This window comes from Pezoporus occidentalis, unplaced genomic scaffold, assembly GCF_034315485.1.
Source record: "Pezoporus occidentalis ecotype Australia unplaced genomic scaffold, CSIRO_AGI_Poc_V1 ctg42, whole genome shotgun sequence".
In the NCBI taxonomy this organism is placed as follows: Eukaryota; Metazoa; Chordata; class Aves; order Psittaciformes; family Psittacidae; genus Pezoporus; species Pezoporus occidentalis.
The window spans coordinates 1,094,852-1,119,766 of NW_026915747.1; the positions used below are offsets into that span (position 1 = coordinate 1,094,852).

General features: G+C 42.9%; 1 long non-coding RNA gene across 1 annotated transcript in view; it reads left to right on the forward strand.

Moving 5' to 3' along the window:
• LOC134171725 (uncharacterized) overlaps positions 1-23,850 on the forward strand; it is a 216,529-nt gene extending 192,679 nt beyond the window's left edge. Inside the window, exon 3 of the long non-coding RNA XR_009967717.1 lies at positions 23,826-23,850. This is a non-coding gene — a long non-coding RNA (uncharacterized LOC134171725). The remainder of the gene's footprint in view (positions 1-23,825) is intronic.
• The last annotated feature ends 1,065 nt before the right edge of the window (positions 23,851-24,915 follow it).

Consider the following 24,915-nt stretch of genomic DNA (forward strand, 5'->3'; position numbering starts at 1 on the left):
CACCCATAATCAAAACTAACAAAAAAGAAAAAGAAACACCATTCTTCTTCCCACCCCCCGAGAAAACATTTTAATTTAAGCATCTCTACAATAAAAAGAGCTTGACCTTTTATTGTACTGGACACACTTATTAAATACAGAGGCACTCACCCATTTAAAATGAGATGCATATTCAGAAAAACAAAGCAAGTTATTATTTTTATATTAAGCCTTTTAAAGTAACTATTCCCTATAGTTATTTGTACAATAATCTTTGCTGCTTTGTGATTAATGTCAATTTCCCACGTTACCAAGTAATGACACTGATGGACTACTGTGAGAACATGTTATTATCAAGCTATTCTGTTTTTAAAGTATTATAATGTACAGCAGCTGATTGCAAAAAAACAGTGGTTGCATTCCTGCTGTGTCAGCCTCTTGAATGAATGTGAATATGATTATAAGATTGCAATCCATTTATTACTTAGAACATCAGTTAAAGATAATATATGGGGAAAATAAATTGTTCACAATGATACTAAATATATGATTTGTAATTTTATATCAGTGGATTAGGGGGACAAATAGCAAAAATGATACTATTTTGCCACATCAATAAGAGCACCAAAGCTGGTGAAGAACCTAAAGCACAAGTCTTATGAGGAGCAGCTGAGGAAAGTGGGGTTGTTCAGCCTGGAGAAAAGGAGGCTCAGGGAAGACCTTATTGCTCTGTACAACTACCTGAAAAGAAGGTGTAGTCAGGTGGGTGTTGGTCTCTTCTCCCAAATAAGAAGCAACAGGAGAGGAGGAAATAGTCTCAAGTTGCATCAGGGAATGTTTAGATTGGATATTAGGAAAAAAATTCTTCACCCATGGGGATGTCAAGCATTGGAGCAGGGTGCCCACAGAAGTAGTTGAGTCACCATCCCTGGAGGTATTTAAAAGGTGTGTAGATGTGGTGCTTAGGGGCATGGTTTAGTAATGGACTTGGCAGAGCTAGGTTAATGATTGGACTCAGTGATCTTAAATATCTTTTCCAACCTAAATGATTCTAGGATTCTATGCCGCTTTCAGTAAGCGATCTTTGCCTAAACATAGGTATCTAGTGCCATTACAGACTTCACCAGGCATAAGACTCTTAGGCACGTGGCTCTTATGAACACGTTTTAGTGATGGACCCAGTAGTATAGCAGTTGGACTTGGTTCCCTTAAGGTTCTTTTCCAGTCTAAATGACTCTGATTCTATGACACTAATTCTACAAGAAGAAACAGGTGCATTTTTCAAGTCATAAACCCAAGAATTCTCATTGTTGTACACATATAATATTGTAAGATAATTGGCATAATCAACCAACAGACCCTAAACATAGTAATGGTGTAGTAATCTTTAAACAACAACAAAAAAATTAACAGGTATATGTGCCTGTTCAAGCAGTCACATGCATGGCAAGGTGGCTAGTATCACTTTAGCATAACTCATGATGGCAGTGTGGCTGACATAAGACTACTGCTGTGGTGCTTTTGTGGAAAAAATATCCAAACCAAACACAACTATTATATCTGTACTTTGTGTTAGACCAGGGTGCTTGGCATGAAAAATTACAGACTGTTCTGGAAAGCACGTATAAACCCTGGCAATCTTATGTACTTGGTCCAATCAGATGTGGGAATTCTGCAGCATTTGCAAATGTCAAGCAGCCTTTGTTATAATGAGCCAAATAATTTATAAATGCCAAAAGCACTAAAATTTATTGCCGAACATTCCTAGAGGACTTTTGTAATGTGGGATTACTTTATCTTTGGAGATTTTTTTTGTTGTTGTTTTGGTTTGTTTTTTTTGTTTTGCTTTTTTTTGGGGGGGGGTGTTTTTTTGTTTTTTTTTTTTCTTTAAGATATGTAGTGTAAATGAACTAATAATAATAAATACTGTTCAATTCTGGTGAAAACTCTCCATTATTTCTTAGGGGTAAGGTATATAAAGCAGAGACAGTAACTGTGTTAATGACATTGTTTCAGGCTGCACTTGTAATTAAACTCAAAACAGTTTCTGAAAATATTTACAATGATTAATATTTGAGCTGGAGTTTGGGGCTTTTCATTTTTCAAATGAAACCTTATTTCCTTGAGATTTAGTTTTAATGTTCATGAATATTCATATCTCTTTCTAGACATGTTCACACACAAAATATTCACTGAGGCATACAGTATTATCTTCTTTAACAGGGCACTTTTTTACAGCATAAGCAGAAGCTGCTATTAGCACAAAGGCAAAAGAAAAACAATATTGCATGCTTATAAGCTCACACGTAAAAACAATGTATACAGTAACAATAAACCCCACTAGAATGAACTTTAAATTTTTACATCTAGGTTTACATTTTTAAATTTAATTAAATTTAAATTCCCCACATGCTTGGGGAAAAGAGGAAAATAAAAGCTAGCATATGACCTTGATAAAGATTTTTAACTCACTGAACTAATACCATTTCCCTTGATAAGGCTTTTAATGTGTTATATTAATGGGTATAATCTCATGTCTTAGATCTCAGAGTGGATATGGGTTCCTGGGCCACAACGTGCCCTTGCAGTGCCTGGGATTGCATAAGTGCACAAGAAGGACAAACATTGTGAATGGAGAAGGAAAACTGGTATTAGGTTTTGAAATAGTTAAAATCCCTTTCTCTCTCTCTGAATTTAGATATATGAGAGAGGGATATAGGTTACAATCTTTGCTATTTCAGGACCTGTTACTAAGTTTAACATCTTCAGCTGCTTGTTAAGAATGGGTGATCAGGGTTCATATTAATTTATTTTCTTTTTTTAATCTTTTCTTAAAATAAGGACAGATTGCTCCTCTTTTACCTAACTTTCTTCTGTCTTGAACTAATTCAAACACATTTCTTTCAGGAAAAGATGGTACAGAGTCCCCAGAAATTTTTCTTGTCAAATTTCAGAATGCTCAATACAGTTAAGTACAGAGGGGAATGTATAGGCTGGTTTAAGCACACACCACATTTCCCAGTCCACCTTCTCTGGCATTGTTTTTAATCTTCATGTAACGCATATATAGTCAGATGGATTTTATGAATATAATACAGAAGCTTCACAATAAGATGCTGTGACAAAAAGAAAGGAAGAATGAAACAAGCAAAAAAATCATAGTTTCTTTGCTTTGTTCCTTTCTTGTTTTCCAAGAAGAAAGTGACAGCCATATTAAAGAAATAGCAGTAGGAATTAGAAATGCTGTTTTTTAGCTACAAGATAGAAATTCTCTTTAGCCTGGAAGAATGGAAAGAGATGCACTTTCACGTACAAGAGCAGCCAATATTTTTAGAATTAAGTATAACCTCAGTAAAAAATTTGGGTATTTTATGTTCTCTCATTACCACATATCTATGCTTTTAAATAAACATATTTTTCCAGAGCCTCATATAGTGCAAAAGCTGACTTGAACACAAAAAGGCATTCATTCTGTCTCTTAAATAGTAAAAATCATTAAAGAAGAATGTTAGCACACCATTAATTGTTGAAGGAGATTAGTTTATGCAAGACTCCTAATTTGTATCACAAAATTAAGAAAGATGAATCCTCCAAAGTGTTATCTAAACAAACTTTCACAAAGTGTTAATCCTTGTCTTCTCAAAAGATTTTAACTTTTTTCCTTTATTTGTCTATGCAAACACACCTCAAAGGTAAATGCTTCACTTTTAAATTGCTTAATTACTTTACTAATAAAGAAGATGCGGATCTAGAACAAAAGAAACTGAAAATCTAAAAGGCTGAAAACTTCTTCACTGGAAAGCAAAGGAAGATTGACCATTGTGCAGCCAATAAAAAGGCAGAAAAATACAGAAAATTAAGGGAGAACACTTAAGCAGTGTGAAGATATATTTGACAATATCATTTTTCTGACCCTGCTGCTTTTTATATCCCTGTAGCACTTTCGGACCTCAGAACATGAACCTTTTAATTTTTATATTTCACTAGTTTGTCTATTCTCTTTACGTTAAGATGAATGCATATCCGAATTTTTCTACAAGAAGTGGCTGTCAAAACAAAATTCCCATGTGTATGCTAATAAATAACAAGATTTTAATACCAAATAAACCTTGTAGACAGAGCATGGTTTGGTATCTGCTCCACTCACTCTCCAGTACATTACTAGCCTAACTAACATGGCTAGTGTTTTCAGCTGACATCTAAAAACTGTCATACAGAGTCAGGCACATAAGATGGCTGGGTTTACACGATCTTTGTTTTCCTTAATAAGAAAACATGTTCATTACTAGTGTAGTTAGTCTGTCCTTGCTAAATATGTGATCTTCTATTTTATACTGCAGCATTTTATATGTCTGCTGTGTATATATACAAGACCACTCAGTTCTTCTTGCATGATATTTCAGTTCCTTGTGATGATAATTCAAATTTCTCATTATTAGCTCACTTTTTTCTTTTTTTCCATTTTTATTTTTCTCTTCCCTTTTTTCTTTTTTCTTTCTTCTTCCTTTTTTCTCTTTCTTGTTTTCCTTATATATATATTTGTCAATTAAAATCTTGAATGAGTTCAATCCCAACAATGAAGTCTGATAAGTACATCATTACCTACTTTCTCCCACTGACTGTATTTTGTTACAATACCTGCAAAGAACTGTTGTCATGATTTGTAAGTAGCATCCATAACTCTTCCATTTTAACTTCCTGTCTACTACCATAACAAATAACCCATTGAAGACCAGGTGGATTTGCTTAGTGATGATCCATTGCATAGGATTCTTTTATTCTGCCCTTTATTTTCTGTTACTTGGCAATTATTAATTAATTATGATTTAGTTGCAGATATTTTTTCCCACCTTTTAACCATCGGTAAATTGTAGAAGAAGAGGTCTATCTTGACAAAGAAGGAGATAACTGTTTCAAAGTGAGTTTGATAGCACGCTGTTGTTATCGTCATAATCCGTCAGGTTTGTCAACAGTGGTCATTCCAGCATTATTGCCATTTGTCCATGTATTTATATGCATGTGTATATACAATACACAAGTTCACAACTAAAGACCTTAAATTCTGATAACAAAACCTTAGTTTATCAGTACTTCACAACACAGAGAAAATTACTGCAGAAACAACTTTTTTCTTTATAACTTTTATAATAATTTCAGAAAATATTCCCTAATATAATTCCCTGCGAATTCCATGTGTCTTGGTTTAAACCCAGTCAGGCAACTTGTTCACTCACTCCCAGTGAGTGGTGCCGGGCTGACAACAATTGAGGGCCCCCCCCCCACCGGGCCTCTCCCCTTCCCCTCTCCCGGAGGAACAGGGAGGAGGATCAAAAGAGTGCAACTCCTACGGGTTGAGACAAGAACAGTCCAGCAACCGATGTGCAACACAAATCACCACCGCTACTACCAACGACAACAATGATAAGGGAAAACAACAAGGAGAATATGATACCACCGGCCAAGAAACAAGTCCCACCCGGAAGCCCATGTCCTTCCGGGTAACTCCCCAGTTACCCCCCACCCCGGGCATGATGTGCTGTGGTATGGAATACCTCCCTGGCTAGCCTGGCTCAGGCACCCCATCTCTGCTTCCTCCCGGCTTCCCCTCCTCCCTGGCAGAGCATGAGCCTCACAAAGTCCTTGGTCAGAGTAAACATCACTTAGCAACAACCAAAAACATCAGTTTCACCAACACTGTTCCCAGGCTGGAAGTCAAAACACAGCACTGCACCAGCTACCACGAAGGAGAAACATGACTGCTACTGCTGAACCCAGGACACCATGAAAGAAGCAGCTCTTTACTGAAAAATAAGCAATCATATAAACAAACGTCTTAGGCAAGAGCCACAAATAGGATATGAGATTTGGTAGGTTACATATATTGGAGAAGTAACCAAATGAAAAGGCCCTAAGGCATGGTAGAGTAAGACAGATTCTGGCTTCATAATTTGATGAAAAGGCCCTGCTCTGCAACTGAAGAGGTATTTCAGCTGTCAGTCTGAAGGACATTGCAAGAACGGGAGTTACTCTAGAATACTCACAGTATTTTGGAAAAGTAACAATTTTAAACTAGTGAAAAACTGTGGTTCAATTTTGTATCAGCCAGGACCCCCAGTTCCCTATATGTTAAGCAGCTTTGCATGGGTTATTCAAACAAAGTTCAGGACTTTCAGTTGTCTCCCCTGAACTTTGTGAGGCTTCTGTAAGCTATGCCTTGCTGTATAGGGCCCATGCAAACCTCATGAAGCTCAACAAGGTCTAGTGCACACTGGGGATCTTGGTTGATGAGAAGCTCAACATGAGCTGGCAATGTGTGCTTCCAGCCTGTTTATTTTGGTTTGGCTTTGGTTGGTTGGTAGGTTTTGGTTTGTTTTAGTTTTGTTTTTTCCTTTCCTTTTTTTTTTTAATTTCCTTTGTTTGTCTGGGGCTTTTTTTTTTGTACAATACTAAAGAGAATGAGCTCTTTCCTGGTAAGTCATTCTTGTTTCTGCAATTCATCTTTAAACCCCTTTAAAGAATTTCCCACTTGAGGATTCTTTGCACAAAGCTCAGGAACAGTGCAAACTTTGAAAGGCCAGAGAGAAAACTGGAATCCGTTCTTTCAGTATAGTAAGTTTCATCAATGGAGGTGATCTTTTTGGAGGTAAAAGTGTTGGGTTTTTATGAAGAGGTTCAACATCTGGAACATCTTTTTTCTGCTTGGGGATTTTTTGACTTTTTGATTTTTTTCACTGGAGACCGAAGTGGGAAAACATCATTGGTGTCCATGTATATTTCATATGTGCTCATGTGATTATTCTGGCATGTCAGCAAGAATGTACACTGAAGGGAAAGTAGGGAAGCCACAATAAAGAGCACCTTTATATAATACATGTATTGAAACAACAAGAATGACATTGAACATGTGATATATTTATAGAAACCTCTATGTATACTCAAAAGAATAATGTCTGTTCATTACTTCTCTTTCAGCATTCAAGGAGTCACCATTGTTCTCTGTCTCGTAGTTTGGAATAAAATGTTGTCTGAGATACATTTCAAGGGTGAGTACATTTTAGATTTGAATCACCTAAATTAATGGTTCTGAAATCATGTTCATTTTTTTGTGTCATTTATTCTCATAACAATCTTTGTAGCAGCAATGTCCTAAGTTCACTTTTCTGTTCATATTCAGAAAATTTAGCTAATGAATCAGAACAAATTCACGTGGAATTCATACTATATATGTTCCATGAACGAGTCTGTTTGCTGTTCTATTATGCATGACAAATGATAGATAATTAACCATACTAATTCTCCTCCCCTCCATGTATTTTCTAGAAAGCAATTTTGATTGTATTAATAAAACAATATACACTGGCATGGTATGTCCATATTATCAATAGCTATATTGTTCTTTCTATCTAAATATAGAAAATAATGGAATCTGTTGAAGAACTGTGCAAGAGGATGAAAGAAAGTGAGATGTTAAAAGAATATGTAATTTTTTTAACATTCTGCTTGTATTCAGACAAAAAATTCTCCTAATTGACCTGTTTATTTGTAGCTATGTCATGCATTTCCTTTTCTTTGTTACCAGAGTGAGCTGTTTTGTTCTACAACTTACAAATTTATACGGATATCTTAATAATATAAATGCATTAATATTTTATTACTGGACTAAATTACACCTTTTATTAGTACAAAGAAGTGAAAGATAATTCACTAATTTATAGCTAATAAAACCATTAGTAAGTTTCATATCTGGCAATAGCCATATAATTATATTTTTAAAGCTATTTAAATGATTAATTTAGATATAACAGGCTGATATCAATGAAGATAAAGAACTGGCTTTTCTTCAGACTGTGAGGATATACCACTTGAGCTCATAGGCTGTAAGAAGTCACTAAAGAAGGATCATAGAACCATAGACTAGTTAAGGTTGGAAAGGACCTTAAGATCATCAAGTTCCAAACCCCCTGCCATGAGCAGGGAGAGCTTGCACTAAACCATGTCACCCAAGGTTCTGTCCAACCTGGCCTTGAACACCACACGGGGTGGAGCATTCACACCTTCCTTGGGCATCTTGTTCCAGTGCCTCACCACCCTCAGAGTAAAGACCTTCTTCTTTATATCCAATCTAAACTTCTCCTGCTTAAGTTTTAACTCGTTGCCCCTTGTCCTATCACTAGTCCCTAATGAAGAGTCCCTCTCCAACATTCTTGTAGTCTCCTTTCAGGTACTGGAAGACTGCTATGAGGTCTCCACGCAGACTTCTCTTCTCCAGGCTTTCTCTTCTCCAGCCCCAACTTTCTCAGCCTGTCTTCATACAGGAGGTGCTCCAGTCCCCTGGTCATCCTCGTGGCTCTTCTCTGGACTTGTTCCAACAGTTCCATGTCCTTTTTATGTTGAGGACATCAGAACTGCACACAATGCTCCAAGTGAGGTCTCATGAGAGCAGAGTACAGGAGCAGGATCACCACCTTCGACCTGCTGGTCATGCTCCTTTTGATGCAGCCCAAGATACATTTGGCTTTCTGGGCTGCAAGCACACACTACTGGCTCATGTTCATTTTCTCATCAGCCATCACTCCCAAGTCCTTCTCTGCAGGGCTGCTCGGAATCTCTTCTCTGTACATTCTGTAGTTGTGCTTGCGATTACTTCGGCCCAGGTGTAAGACCTTACACTTAGTTTGGTTGAACTTCATTATGTTGGCATTGGCCCACCTCACAAACGTGTTGAGGTCCCTCTGAATGGCATTCTTTCCCTCCAGCATATCAACCAAACCACACAGCTTGGTGTCATCAGCAAACTTGCTGAGGGTGTACTCAATCCCACTGTCTGTGTCGCTGACAGAGATGTTGAACAAGATCGGACACAACACCGATCCCTGAAGGACACCACCCATTACTGGTCTCCAGCATGACATTGAAGCTGTTCACAACAACTGTTTGCATGTTGCCATCCAGCCAGCTCTTTATCCACTGAGTGGTCCACCTCTCAAATTGATGTCGCTCCAATTTAGAGACAAGGATGTCGTGTGGGACAGTGTCAAATGCTTTGCACAAGTCCAGGTAGGTGACGTCAACTGCTCTACCCCGTCCATCAGTTCTGTAGCCCCACCATAGAAGGCCACCGAATTGGTCAGGCAGGATTTCCCCTTAGTGAAGCCATGCTGGCTGTCACCAAGCACTTTGTTGTTTTTCATGTGCCTCAGCATGCCTTCCAGGAGAATCTGCTCCAGGATTTTGCCAGGCACAGAGGTGAGACTGACTGGTCTGTAATTCCCTTCTTGAAAATGGGGGTTATATTTCTCTTTTTCCAGTTGTCAGGAACTTCACCTGACTGCAGTGATTTTTCAAATGTGATGGACAGTGGCTTAGCAACATCATTTGCTGCTTCTCCAGGACCTGTAGATGGATTTCATCAGGTCCCATGGACTTGTGCATGTTCAGGTTCTTAAGATGGTCTCAAACCTGATTCTTTCCTAAATAATAAATAAGCATAGTGACTTTACAGCATATTTTAAAAATATTTTTTCTTTAATATTTGAAAGAAGATAAATGCCTTCCTGAACTCACAAATAAAAACATTTCAGATTCAGTTTTGAAACACGTGCCCATCTAGTTATAAACTTGCATTAATTTAGAAATAACTTGGAAAGCATGATTTTGTGCTACTTTTATAACTTAGAAATCATGACTAAGAGCTTTACCTGCTCAAAGCCGTAGAAAAACAAAAAAGTAAATGCAAATAGAGTCCCTAATAACCAGGAGAGAGGACTAAACCATAACATAATCTTTTAAAAATTATGAAAAAATGCTTGTTATCTCCAGAATTTGTATATCTTCTAGAGCACTAAATCAGACATGAGTCTAATTTAGTAGGATTAGGATTCATATTTTGCAACATTATCTTGTCTTTATCTGCGTCAATTTTATGGATAATTAGTTTATTCAGGTTTTTTTTTACAGAGACAAAGGAGCAATTAGTGCTGCACGCCATTTAATAGAAAACCCCTAACTGTCAAGCACACAAACATTAGAAGCAGTTTATCAACATTTGTCTTATTATTTTTAAAATACATCTCCCTATTTTTTAGGCTGTAGAAATATACTACAGGGTAACATGATACCTGAAAGATCTGAAGAAAGACAAGATTTATGACAACAAAATATTCTTTTATGTTTCTTAATGGTTAATCTATGTAGAAGAAGAAAGCTGGTTTTTGGGGTCTTGGGCATGTATTTCTCTACCCTCATGGTATAAAGATTTGAGAATTTCAGCAGAGAAAGGGGAATTTCACCCTAGGATATACAAATCAAGTGACCAACGTGGAAAGAAAAAATAGATATGCAAAAATGTAAAAAAAAGTAATAAAGACCATTTAGGTGGCATCTTATTCAGTGATCATGTCTTGAAGGAAACTACGAGGCAAAATAAATTTGGTTGGATTCTATTTTTTTTTCTTCTTGATGCTGCATATGGTTTCTTATGCTTGAGTTCCATAATCCTTGGTGAATAAGAATATGCTGTACCAGCTTCTCTAACAAGCCAACATTTGTACCAATTAGTTCTGCTAGAACAGAATTCTATTTCTGGGTGCACTCAAACATGGCAGGTGTACTGCTTTGATTTTCTATTAAATGCAGCATAGATACACTTAGATTTACATCAGAGCAATATTCTGTGAATTACTTGTGAACTCCACTTTTCAGCTGTGTTAGTCTTTCCTAGAGATTGCAAGGAAAAATTATAGTCTTGACTGAGGAGACTTGCCAATACAGATTAAAGTATAAGATCTTTAACTGATGGTATTTCTTTAAAAGCAGGATTTGTGGAATATTTTGACATTAATCACTTCAGGAGTGAACGAACACACAAAAATGGCATGCCCATTTTACTCTAGCAAACTTCTCCACCTCTCTCACATACACTTGCTGTAAAGGTCTAAGATATTCAGTCAATTAAATATAACTTAATTTATTTAGTCAATTAAAGACAAGCATTTTTTATATTCTGCCTATTTGGTAAAAAATATTATTTTATTCATATACACAAGAATTAAGCTATAGGATTGTACAATTTTTACACTAAATAAAGGATTTTAGCTGCCTTAACCCAACCTTCAGGCACGCTGACTTCTAGAATAGAATCCAGAATTTAGTCTCTGGGTCACGCGGCTCCAAGTCAGAATCTCTTTTTCACCTCCAAGAACCTTGCACCTTTTACTGAACACTGGCAAGGCTTCCAGAAAGAGTCACAGAATCACAGAATCACAGAATCCTAAGGGTTGGAAGGGACCTCAAAAGATCCAACCCTCCTGCAACAGCAGGGTAACCTAGAGTACATCACACAGGAACTTGTCCAGGCGGACCTTGAATATCTGCAACATAGGAGACTCCACAACCCCCCTGGGCAACCTGTTCCAGTGATCTGTCACTCTCACAGTAAAGAAGTTTTTCCTGATGTTCACATGGAACCTCCTATGCTCCAGTTTACACCCATTGCCCCTTGTCCTGTCACTGGACATCACTGAAAAAAACCTAGCTCCATCATCCTGACACTCACCCTTTACATATTTGTAAACATTGATGAGGTAACCCCTCAGTCTCCTCTTCTCCAAGCTAAAGAGTTCAGCTCCCTCAGCCTCTCCTCTTAAGAGAGATGTTCCATTCCCTTAATCATCTTTGTGGCTCTGCGCTGGACTCTTTCAAGCAATTCCCTGTCCTTCTTGAACTGAGGGGCCCAGAACTGGACACAATATTCCAGATGCGGCCTCACCAAGGCAGAGTAGAGGGGGAGGAGAACCTCTCTTGACCTACTAACCACACCTTTTCTAATGCATCCTAGGATGCCATTGGCCTTCTTGGCCACAAGGGCACATTGCTGGCTCATGGTCATCCTCCTGTCCACCAGGACCCCCAGGTCCCTTTCTCCTTCACTACTGTCCAGCAGGTCAGCCCCCAACCTGTACTGGTACATGGGGTTGTTCTTCCCAGATGCAAGACTCTACACTTGCCCTTGTTGAATTTCATCAAGTTCCTCTCCACCCAACTCTCCAGCCTGTCCAGGTCTCTCTAAATGGCAGCACAGCCTTCTGGTGTGTCAGCCACTCCTCCCAGTTTAGTGTCATCAGCAAACTTGTTGAGGGTACATTCAGTTCCCTCATCCAGGTCGTTGATGAAAATATTAAACAGCACTGGTGCCAGCACCGACCCCTGAGGGACTCCACTAGTCACAGACCTCCAGCTAGATTCTGCCCCATTGACCACAACTGTCTGCCTTCTTCCTTCCAACCAGTTCTTGATCCACCTCACTACCTGATCATCAAGCCCACACTTCCTTAGCTTATCTATGAGAATGCTGTGGGAGACAGTATCAAATGCCTTACTGAAATCAAGAAAAAACACATCTACTGCTCTACCATCATCCATCCACCTAGTTACTTGCTCATAGAAGGCTATAAGGTTGGTCAAACATGACTTCCCCTTGGTAAAGCCATGTTGGCTGCTCTTAATGACCCCCTCATCCTTGATATGTCTAGAGATGGTGTCAAGAATAAGTTGTTCCATCACCTTTCCAGGGATGGAGGTAAGGCTGACTGGTCTATAATTACCCGGTAATTACCCGGGTCCTCCTTCTTGCCCTTCTTCTAGACCAGCGTGACATTTGTCATCCTCCAATCCTCAGGCACCTCACCTGTTTCCCATGACTTACCAAAGATGATGGAGAGTGGCTCAGCAATGACCTCCGCCAGCTCCCTCAGCACCCGTGGGTGTATTCCATCCAGACCCATTGATTTATAGATGTCCAGATTACTTAACTGATCCCTAACCCAATCCTCATCTACCAAAGCAAACTCCTCCTTTATCCTGACTCCTTCTGGGGCTATAGGAATCTGGGTCCCCCAGGGAGAGTCTGCAGGAGTAAAGACAGAGGCAAAGAAGGCATTCAACACCTCTGCCTTCTTTATATCCTCTGTCTCCAGGGCACCCACCTCATTCAGCAGTGGGCCTATACTGCTTCTTGTGTTAGTTTTATTCACTATGTATTTGAAGAAGCCCTTTCTATTGTCCTTGACCCAACTTGCCAGATTAAGTTCCAAGGAGGCCTTAGCTGTCCTAATTGCCTCCCTACATCCTCTAACAACTGTCCTATATTCCTCCCAAGTGGCCAGCCCCTCTTTCCATAATCCATAGATTCTCTTTTTCCATATGAGTTTGCCCAGCAGTTCCTTGTTTAACCATGCTGGTCTCCTGGCTCCCCTACTTGACTTCCTACTCATTGGGACACTCTGATCCTGAGCTTGGAAGAAGTGGTCCTTGAATGCTGACCAACTATCTTGAGCTCCTTTACCACCTAGTACCCTTTCCCATGAGACTTCCCTTAGCAATTGATTGAAGAGGCCAAAGTTTGCCCTTCGGAAATCCAGAAATGTGGCCTTGCTAGGTATTCTATTCCTCCCACACAAGATCCTAAACTCCACCATCTCATGGTCACTGCAGCCCAGGCTGCCATTGACCGTCACTACTTCAACCAGACCCTCCGTGTTGGTGAGTACCAGATCCAGCAGCGCTCCTCTCCTAGTTGGTTTGTCCACCATTTGCATTAAGAAGTTATCATCAATGCACTGGAGGAACCTCCTAGACTGTGAATGACTGGCTGTGTAAGTCTTCCAGCAAATATAGGGGTAGTTAAAATACCCCATAAGGACCAAGGCATGTAGTCGTGAGGCTGCTTTCAATTGCCTGTAGAAAGCCTCATCAACTCCTTCGTCCTGATCAGGAGGTCTATAATAGAGCCTCACAACTGTGCCACCCGTACCAGCCTGTCCCTTATTTTGCACCCACAGACTTTCCACTTCGTCCTCATCTGTCCCTGGACAGAACACAATACATTCTAGTCGCTCTTTCACATAAAGAGCAACTCCACCACCTCGCTTTGATGACCTATCTTTCCTAAAAGGGTCATAGCCATAGCCATGACCACATTCCAGTCATGTGAGCTGTCCCACCATGTCTCTGTAATTGCCACCAGATCATAACCTTTAGACTGCACACAGACTTCTAACTCCTCCTGTTTATTCCCCATGCTGCGTGCATTGGTGTACAGGCATTGCAGGGAGCGAGCTGAGCACGCTAGTGGCACCCTTGGAAGGCGGGAGGCCTTCTGGTCTTCATTCATACTAGAACATTGCCCCACTAGTTCAAACCCAGCTACAACCCCCTCGCACTTTAATCTAACCTAGAGCTCTGTGAGTGAGCTCTGCTAACTCTTGCCCTGGTACCCTTTTTCCCCTGCAGGACAGGGTTTAAACAACTACCCTTTCCCTCAAATGAAACAATAGATTGAGAGTTCTCCCTAGTCTGCCATTCTTCAAGCCCTAGCATGTTTCTCTTGGGCTTGTCCCCAACAGGCCCAGTTATCTCCCCTTCCCCCTTCTTACCTAGTTTAAAGCCCTGTCAATAAGCCCTGCTAACTCCTGCCCCAGAAACGTTCTCCCCCTCTGGGACTGATGTATCCCACCTGCCACCAGCAAACCAGGTGTCTCATATAGCAGCCTATGATTGAAAAACCCAAACCCCTGCCTTTGGCACCAGTCCCGTAGCTATACATTAATCTGCAGTCTCTTCCTATTTATCTCTTCACCTTTGCTTGTAACAGGTATGAAGGCAAACACCACTTGCTCTCCAGACCCTCTAACCAGCCGTCCCAGGGCCCTGAAGTCTCTCTTCATTGCCTTTGCCCTGCTTGTAATAATTTCATCACTGTGTCATGGTTTAAACCCAGTCAGGTAATTCGTTCTCTCACTTCCCCCCCTTTTCTTGCCCTCCCCCTGCTCTCGGAGGGACGGAGAGGAGAATCGAAAAGAATGCAACTCCCACGGGTTGAGATAAGAACAGTTTAGTAACTAAGGTATAACACAAATCACTACTGCTACCACCAATGATAATAATGATAAAGGAAATAACAAGGGAAGAGAATACATCATCTCACCACCAGCCGACCGATAACTCGCCCCCCCAGCCCGACCAAGCTCTGACCGATACCTCCTCCAACCCTGCAGTCTCCCAGCCCTTCCGGCTCTCTCCCAGTTACCTCCTGGGCATGACGTGCTGTGGTATGGAATACCTCTTTGGTCAGTTTGGGTCAGGTGTCCTGTCTCTGCTTCCTCCCGGCTTCCCCTCCTCCCTGGCAGAGCATGAGGCTCACAAAGTCCTTGGCCAAACCAAAACATCGCTATCAGTTCTGTTCCCAGGCCGAAAGTTAAAACACTGCACTGCACCAGCTACCAAGAAGGAGAAACATGACTGCTACTGCTGAACCCAGGACACACTGTCAACCCGAAAAACCAGCAGCGGATAGTAGTCAGAGGCCTGCAGAGAGTTTCCTTTTAACATCTCCAATCCGAGCCCCAGGTAGGCAGCAGACTTCCCTGTGGGATGGATCAGGTCGACAAATGGGCCCTTCTGTTCCCCTCAGAAGGGAGTCACCCACCACAATTACTCTTCTTCTTCATTGAGGAAGTTCTAAGGCATAGGGTGAGTGACAAGCCCTAGGTGACTCACTAGATGGATCTACCCCTCCATCTCCATTTACCTGGCCCTGTAGTTCCCAGACCTCATACCTGTTACTCAAGGGCAACTGGGAGGAAGGAAGGGATTGTGAGGGTTTTCACTTACCTCTCCGAGGAGGGACCTCCCTCCATACTTCCTTGTCCCTTAAGTTTACTCCTTCTATCTGATGGTAGGAGGGAAAGGGATCTATCACTTGTTCAACCACTTCCCTCTGCCCTTGCCTTAAGCTGTGGCTCCACCAATCAATTTCACTTTCACACTCTCTGATAGCTCTCAACCTTTCTACGTCCTCCCTCAGTTCAACCACCTGCTTTAGCAGGTCATCTACTTGCTGACACCACACACAAGTGGTGTCACTGGCTCTCTCCAGTACAAGTGCCAGGCTCAGGCATTCACTGCAGCCAGAGACCTGCATGGCCGCATGTCTGCAGGAAGGCTCAGTCTGGGTACCCACATTATTCCTAACTACAGGTTTTGATCGAGTGGTGACCATGATCTATCTGGTCGATCGGTCCGTCTAAGTCTCTTTGCAGAAGCAAGCAGTCCTTCCTCCTGCGCTCCAGTCGAGTCCTCTTGATCAGGAGGTCACCCCACTCGCCTGCCCGCTTGCCTGCCCACGTGAACTGCAGCGCAAACCGCCTCGACCCGCTCTGAATTGCTGCGCAAACTGCCTCGATCCGCTCTGTTCACCATGCTCTTGGTCGCTTGCGCTCCCTGGGCATGTTTGAGTGCCTCTCCACTTTACCTTAGTTTTATGACATTGTTTACCAACAGCAGGAACTTTCTCATACACAATCAGTACTAAAACTTCATATTGAAAAATGTGTGGGGAAATACAAATTAAAAAAAAAACCAATCACAAAACCCAATAACTTCCCTACAAAGCAAAAGACTTAAATCTAAAAATCTTAAGAAAAAAAAAATGTTTTACTTTTAATTATGATATGATTCATACCATTAATATGACAATTTTAAGTACTTAGCTTTTTCGTATACCCTGTTAAGACATGACAACATGAATATTGGTGAACTTGTGGTCATGGAAAGGGGTTGCACATTATTACACATCTGGACAATAAACGTGCTCCAGTGAAACAAGTATTTGTTGCAGAATGACTCTAAGAGCAGAACCATAGGGTTCTGGAGGACTGTGCAAGCAAGGCAGGGGGTGGCCCCCACAGGTGGCCGGAGACCGGACCTGGGAGGAGAATGTGGAGGAAGCTGTGGGGGCTAACCAATACTGTTATGCCAAGAAGGAGTGGCTGAATACCACTCCTATATATGTGTGAACTGCGTCACAAATAAAGTAGAAGTTGCTTATCACCCATATTGGGTTGGCCTGTCTGCTTCTCCTCGCCGCTTACAAATGGCGCCCGAACAGGGACGCGGACTACAGGGCCCTGGTTGCTGGGGACCCGGATTACAGGGCTCCGACTAGCGGAGACCCGGAATACAGGGCCCCGAATAGCGGGGACCCGGAATACAGGGCCCTGACTAGCGGGGACCTGGGATACAGGGCCCTGGTCGACGGGGACCCGGATACAGGGCCCCGGCCGACGGGGACCCGGAATACAGGACCCCGGTTTAACGGGGACCCGGAATACAGGGCCCCGGTTTAACGGGGACCCGGATACAGGGCCCCGGTCGACGGGGACCCGGGATACGGGGACCCGGGATACAGGGCCCCAACTAACGGGGACCTGGGATACAGGGCCCCGGTCGACGGGGACCCGGAACGGCGAGTGAGCGGCGCCGGCGGCAGCGGCCGGGAAGCGCGGGCAATGCTGCTGCGGTGGCGTGATGGACCCGGGTGCTTGGACTAACGGAAAGAATCCGCCGCTGGGGCGAACCAGACACTGCTGCGTCGGGAGGCCGATCCGGAGACCGAGGTTACAGGACGACCCAGAAGAAGACGATCCGGAAAAGGCTGGCCATGAAAATGGACCAAGAGGTAGCCCTGGACTTATTACAGTGCTTTTTATAAAAGCGGGGAACTGAGCCCTGAACTTTTTACAGTGCTTTTTCTAAAAGCGGGGAATTGAGCCTGAGACTCTAAAGCAGCTAGCAGGTCTACTGCTTGTAGGGAAGGCTAAGAGATTTTTTTTTTGCAGATCCTAATACAATATTTGAGGAGAGTGAGTGGCGAAAGTTTGGTGATGAACTATCTGACTCAGTGCTTAATGATTATAAGAAGGCAAAGAAACTCGGTAAACCACGGAGGGAAGTAATGAACTGCATAAAAAGATACAAGGCAGAAAACTGCCGCGGTAGCAATGGAGAAACTAGGAACAGACGTCCCCGGTCGGTAGAAACCGGGGGAAGATTACAACTCGTTCCCCCCCCCCCAACTCGCGGGAGCACAGGGTTTCCCACCCCCCCTTCCTTTTCTCCCCCTCCATCAGAAGGTGCCGCGGAGGAGGTGCTCCCCCACCACCCCGGTTCCAAAAGTAGGGACTTTGAAAAGGACAAAGTATATTAGAAGGTATACGTTATGATAAAAGTCGAGGAATCCGAAAGAAAGAGGGCGGTGCCTCGGCGCCGGATCGATTGCGGCGCCACTGTGAAGCACGCAGTAGAAAATAGGGATCATGCGCTAGCGGGAGATTTAAAGGAACCGCGAGCCTCTCCAACCCACTACGCCCTAGAGTGAAAAAATTTTTTAACTCAGTCACGGAGGAGCCAGGTCTGCAGATGGCTACATACCGAACGAGAGACATCTGATAAGAAAGACACAGCTGCGAGCAACGGAGACCCCAAGTTCGGCGCAGGATCAGCCCCCGAATCCCCTGAATCCGAGCCAGATTTATATCCTCTGCTTCCAGACCCTGACTCTTTGTCTCCCGGGTCGGTCTGCTGAGACTTGCTGGCCCTGGAGACGCTCAGTTGTAACAATGGGTAACCAAAGATGTGATCATTACTGGGGAATTTTCTGCAATGGACATCTTTGCATATCCTGTGTTTACTACACAGCAGGGGGCTAAAGAGTGGAAAGCTTTTGATCTCAAAATAGTTAAGGAGGCCTGACAAACAGTGACCACGTATGCGTTAAAATCCTCTTATACTCAAGCTGTACATGTTATGATTTTTTCTTGCAATTGACAGGGAGAGCCCATACAGTTTCTCTGTGATACTCATGTATTAGAAGTTGGTAAATATATGTCCAGGTTTCTGTCAACCCTTGGAGACCTCTGTAGATACTGCTGGCCACTTCTTCCAGCACAGGCTGGCCACCTGTGTCGGAATGAGTGTGCATTTTGTTCAGTATAAAAGCCCAAGCCTCATGCGATGTGGGGGAGGCAGAGCCTCTGCGGGGACGCCCGCTAAGGTTGAGCCTGCCACCTCGCACTGCAATGACGCTTCTTGGAGCTGGTTTGCTGTTAGTCTCCACAGGGTCCTTGTTCTGTACGTGGGACTGTAGTGGGAGTAATGATGGCTTTTGCAGGGACTAAAAAAAAAAAAAAAAAAAAAAAAGGAGGGGGGGAGAGAGAGAGAGAGTAATGATGCTGCACATAACCTGTCTACCCTGTCTACTTCTCAAGAACTGAAGAACTGATAACCTGGGGGAGGGGGTATATTTGTGTCCTCCTGCCTACAGGTCCATGGTGACTGCCTGCAAAGTTTGTCAAGCCTTGCCATGAGCTGGACAGACGAATGGATAAACCTGATGCCTCAGCTACAGGAGCTGACCGTGATTACCCCAAGCAGAATGAGATGGAGGAAGAGAAAGAACAAATAACTGCAAAACATCACTTGGGGGCAGTTGAAATGTAACATCCTGAATATGTGTGCTTGTAAAGTAGCTATTATTAGAGGCTGTGATTTTGTGTATAAAACCACCTGTATTTACTAGCTAGTTGCTAATAAGAAACTGCACCTTGTATTGTATAGATTTGTCACTTGTAAAAGAGATGTTAGAGTATGGAAATTTGCAGTAGCTGCTAGAAAATGCTAAGGCAAAAGCTAGAAAAAAATTAATACAATGGTAGTGTTATAAAGCAGGTGATGGAACAAATTAAGAGGGGGGAGAATTCCACTGGTAAGAAATTTCTTTGGCTAGTCCTTCACTGCCATCAGCATCTTCAACATGCTGCTGCACCCTGTAATAGTTACTCTGCTAATGTAAATGTGTGTGTGCCTTGCTGTAGTAGCGACTTGTTACTGGATAAAACAAAAGGGGGGAGATGCGGAGACAGTGTTCTCACAGGAGAATGCATAATTGGTACATAAACTTTGAATAGTCCTGAAAGATACAGCAAGGCCATGAGAGGCCCGAAGAAGCTTAAGCAAGCAAGATAAGAGGCTGGAATTCACCAAGTTAATGAGAACTGTGGACTGTTGGCAAGCTTTCAAGGTTGAGTTCTCACACCTGTGTTTAACCAATTATATGTTAGTCACTAAGGGTCTTCAAAACATGTATCCAATCATAATATGCCAAATCACTGTAAGTGCTTCAGCCGGGGCCTTGGCTCAACTAAGCAGACTGGGTTGCTGAGTTGCTAAGCAGACAATTCTACATCGAAGGCAATTTCTGATTTATTTTAATGTTGACTCTGTGAGACATGCAACACTGCAGAACCTTTTGTTGTTGGAACAGGGACATGGATGTGAAGAGTTTGATGGAATGTGTTGTATGAGTTTCTCTGATTATGCTAATTCGATGCACGCACAGCTGAGAACCCTGGCTCAGCTTACCCAGCAATAGTAAATGAGCAGTATTCTAAGAATAATTAGATGGTTGTTTCCACGGGGCATTACAGGTTGAGTCAAACACTGTTTAAAAGTATTGCACTTATGTATCATTGATTAGGTTAATCATCGTAGCTATTAGACTTGTTTATAGTTGTGTGATAAAACAGGTGAACAGAATAACCCATAATGCCTTGCTTGCACAAAGAAAAAGGGGGGAATTGTTGCAGAATGACTCTAAGAGCAGGACCATAGAGTTCTGGAGGACTGTGCAAGCAAGGCAGGGGGTGGCCCTCACAGGTGGCCGGAGACCGGACCTGGGAGGAGAATGTGGAGGAAGCTGTGGGGGCTAACCAATACTGTTATGCCAAGAAGGAGTGGCTGAATACCACTCCTATATATGTGTGAACTGCGTCACAAATAAAGTAGAAGTTGCTTATCACCCATATTGGGTTGGCCTGTCTGCTTCTCCTCGCCGCTTACAAGTATTGTGGTTTTTCTCTAACTTAGGTTTTCATTTGCAAAAAAAAAAAGAGAGTTTTTTGGGGGGTTTTAATGATTCTATTTTGGGGTTTTAAAGAATTAGGTAAATGAAAAATACAGAAGTAAAATAGGTAGGTAAAGTGAAGATTCATATAAAATAATTCAAAAAAATTGTATGTCTGGAATCTAAGTTTTGGTTTTATTAATACAACAAAGTGGCCTGTAACACAGTAAGCAATGAAAATATTAAACTATTCGGTGCTAATGAAAGAGTGGCAATAATGCAAAGAACTGAAAAGGAGAAAAAAAAAATATCTTAACATGGAATAATTCAACGCAATTCTACTACCAAACAACAAAACTCAGGGGTGTAACTATTTCTTTTCAGCCAGGGAATATTCAGTAGATGTAAGTCCCAATGTCTCTTTTATCATAACTAGGAAAAGTAACAAAATGAGGGTGCGGAACATGGAACACACCAAACAAAAACAACAAAAACTTTATGTGAATTTAAGAGAGCTAGTATTACTCATTTATCTACTAACAAAGAATATTTGGATGAAGATTTATTTCTCTAATAAGCTTTTTTTTTTTTTGCCTGTATTTTTTACAGAATTTCTCTGTAGTATTGAGATACCACTCTTTCTGTAAGCAGTAAACCCGCTACTCCAGCCTTCTGTTGCCATTTTTAAGCCTCATGGAGACTTTATCTTACCTAAAGCCCCAAGGAAATTTGGAAGTAGCTACATATCGAGCTCTTTCCTAATCAAAACTACCTGACAAGAGCCATATATAATATTATGTGAATAGAGTCCCTCCATAAAGCATGAAGAAACAAAGACTGCACAGATTTTTAAGAAAGGGTGGAAACAACCCTGGAGCAAAGCATTTACTGTTACATCCTTAGATGATTACTATGCAGATGAATTCTGCTGTGAGCTCTTAATTCCAGGTTTCTGGTTATTATTATTATAATTATTATTATTACTGTAATTACTTTTATTACTGTGTCGTAGTTTAAACCCAGTCAGGCAACTTGTTCACTAACTCCCAGTGAGTGGTGCCGGGCTGACAGCAATCGAGGGCCCTCCCCTCCCTGGGGCTCTCCCCTTCCCCGCTCCCAGAGGAACGGGGAGGAGGATCGAAAGAGTGCAACTCCTACGGGTTGAGACAAGAACAGTCCAGCAACCAATGTACAACACAAACCACCACCGCCACCACCAACTACAACAATGATAAGGGAAAACAACAAAGGAAGAGAATACAATACCACCGGCCAAGAAACAAGTCCCGCCCGGAAGCCTGTGTCCTAACTCCCAGTTACCCCTCCACCCCGGGCATGACGTGCTGTGGTATGGAATACCTCCTTGGCTAGCCTGGGTCAGGCGCCCCATCTCTGCTTCCTCCCGGCTTCCCCTCCTCCCTGGCAGAGCATGAGCCTCACAAAGTCCTTGGTCAGGGTAAACATCACTTAGCAACAACCTAAAACATTGGTTTCACCAACACTGTTCCCAGGCTGGAAGTCAAAACACAGCACTGCACCAGCTACCACGAAGGAGAAACATGACTGCTACTGCTGAACCCAGGACATACTGTTATTATTAATTATTAACATGTCTGTCAATTGCTACAAGGTAGCATTCTTTCACAAATTGTGGACTCACATGTACAGTCCTAGCTGAATATTTCCTAGGTAATTTTCTAATAGTTAGAGCCACATTGTCAAAAGTAATGTCCAAATTAAGCCTAGGAATAAAAATAAGATGCCCTTTCGTACTGGGTCTGGAGGGAGGAGAGCTACAGGGGTGGCTTCTCTGAGAAGCTGCCAGAACCTTCCCTCATGTCTGAGAGAGAGAATGGCAACCGGCTCCAAGACGGACCTGCTGCTGGCCAAGGCAGCCCATCAGCAGCGGTGGTGGTGATTCTGGGATGACATAGTTAAGAAGGGGGAAAAAACTGCTGCTCAAGAGCAGCAGGAGAAAAGAGAGAATATGTGAGAGAAACATCCCTGCAGACATTCAGGTCAGCACAGAAGCAGGAGAGGAGGTGCTCCAGGGGCAGAGCAGAGATTCCCCTGCAGACCCCATTGTGAGGCAGCTGTGACCCTGCAAACCCTGGAGGTCCATGGTGGAGCAGGTTCCACCTGCAGCCCAGAGAGGACCCCACATAGGAGCAGGGGGGATGCCTAAAGGAGGCTGTGACCCTATGAGAAGCCTGCAGTGGAAGCAGAGTCCTGGCAGGAGCTGTGGCCCCATAGAGAGAGGAGCCCGTGCTGGAGCAGTTTTGCTGCAGGACTTGTGACCCTGCAGGCAGCCCATGCTGGAGCAGCCTGTTCCTAAAGGACTGCACCCATGGAAGGGACTCACACTGCAGCAGTCTGTTCCTGAAGGGCTGCGCCCATGTAAGAGACCCACACTAGAGCAGTCCCTGAAGAACTGCAGCCTGTGGGAAGGACTCATGTTGAAGAAGTTTATGGAGGACTGTCTCTTGTGGGAGGGACCCCACACTGGAGCAGGGGAAGACTGAATAAAAAGTAGCAGTAGAGAAAACATGTGATGAGCTGACAGCAACCGCCATTCCCCATTGTCCTTCCTTTTCAGCTAATACAGTTTGGTTTTGGTTTTTTTTGCAGCTGTACAGGGTGTTGGCATATCTAATCTAGGTCATGCTTGCCTAGAAAGCTTGGACCTGGTGATCCTCGAGGTCCCTTGCAACTTGATACTCTATAATTCTATGATTTTAATTTACTTCCTAGTGGTACAGTGCTCTTTTGGATTTAGTGTGTGTCCTGGCTTCAGCAGTAGCAGTCATTTTTCTCCTTCTTAGTAGCTGGTGCAGTGCTGTGTTTTTGACTCTCAGCCTGAGAACAGTGCTGATAACACCGATGTTTTTAGTTGTTGCTCAGTAATGTTTACTCTGACCAAGGACTTTGTGAGTCTCATGCTCTGCCAGGGAGGAGGGGAAGCTGGGAGGAAGCAAAGACAGGATACCCAACCCAAACTAGTCAAAGAGGTATTCCATACCACAGCACGTCATGCCCAGTATATAAACTGGGGGCAGTTACCTGGATGGCCTAGATCACTGTTCGGGTTGGGCTGGGTATCGGTTGGCAGGTGGTGAGCTGTTGTATTCTCTTCCTTTGTTATTTCCTTTATCATTATTATTACTGGTGGTAGCAGCAGTGGTTTCTGTTATACCTTAGTTACTGGACTGTTCTTATCTCAACCCGTGGGTGTTACGTTCTTTTGATTCTTGTCATGGTTTAAACCCAGTCAGGTAACTCGTTCGCTCACTTCCCCCCCTTTCTTGCCCTCCCCCTGCTCTCGGAGGGACGGAGAGGAGAATCGAAAAGAATGCAACTCCCACGGGTTGAGATAAGAACAGTTTAGTAACTAAGGTATAACACAAATCACTACTGCTACCACCAGTGATAATAATGATAAAGGAAATAACAAGGGAAGAGAATACAACACCTCAGCACCAGCCGACCGATAACTTGCCCCCCCTCAGCCCGACACCTCCTCCAACCCCGCAGTCTCCCAGCCCTTCCGGCTAACTCCCAGTTGCATCCTGGGCATGACATGCTGTGGTATGGAATACCTCTTTGGTCAGTTTGGGTCAGGTGTCCTGTCTCTGCTTCCTCCCGGCTTCCCCTCCTCCCTGGCAGAGCATGAGGCTCACAAAGTCCTTGGCCAAACCAAAACACCCTTGTTATCAGCTCTGTTCCTGAGCTGAAAGTCAAAACACTGCACTACACGAGCTACCAAGGAGGAGAAAAATGACTGCTACTGCTGAAACCAGGACAATTCTCCTCCCCATCCCTCCAGCAGTGGGGGGAGGAGGGACTGGGGGGAGTGAACAAGTGGCTGCATGGCTGTGTTGCCAGCTGGGCTTAAACCACTACAGCGTGAGAACAATGTTGATAACACTAATGTTTTAGTTGTTGCTGAGTAGTGCTTACCCTAAGTCAAGTTGTTTTCAGTTTTTCAGGTTCTGCCGGTGAGGAGCTGCAGAAGATCCCAGGAGGGAGCAGAAGCAGGACACCTGACCCAAACTAGCCAAAGGGGTATTCCATGCCATAGAATGTCATGCTGAGTATATAAACTTTGTGGAATTAAGCAGAAGGGGCCAGTTGTTGCTCAGCGATGAGCTGGGCATTGCTCAGTGAGTGGTGAGCAATTTTATTGTGCACCACTTGCATTT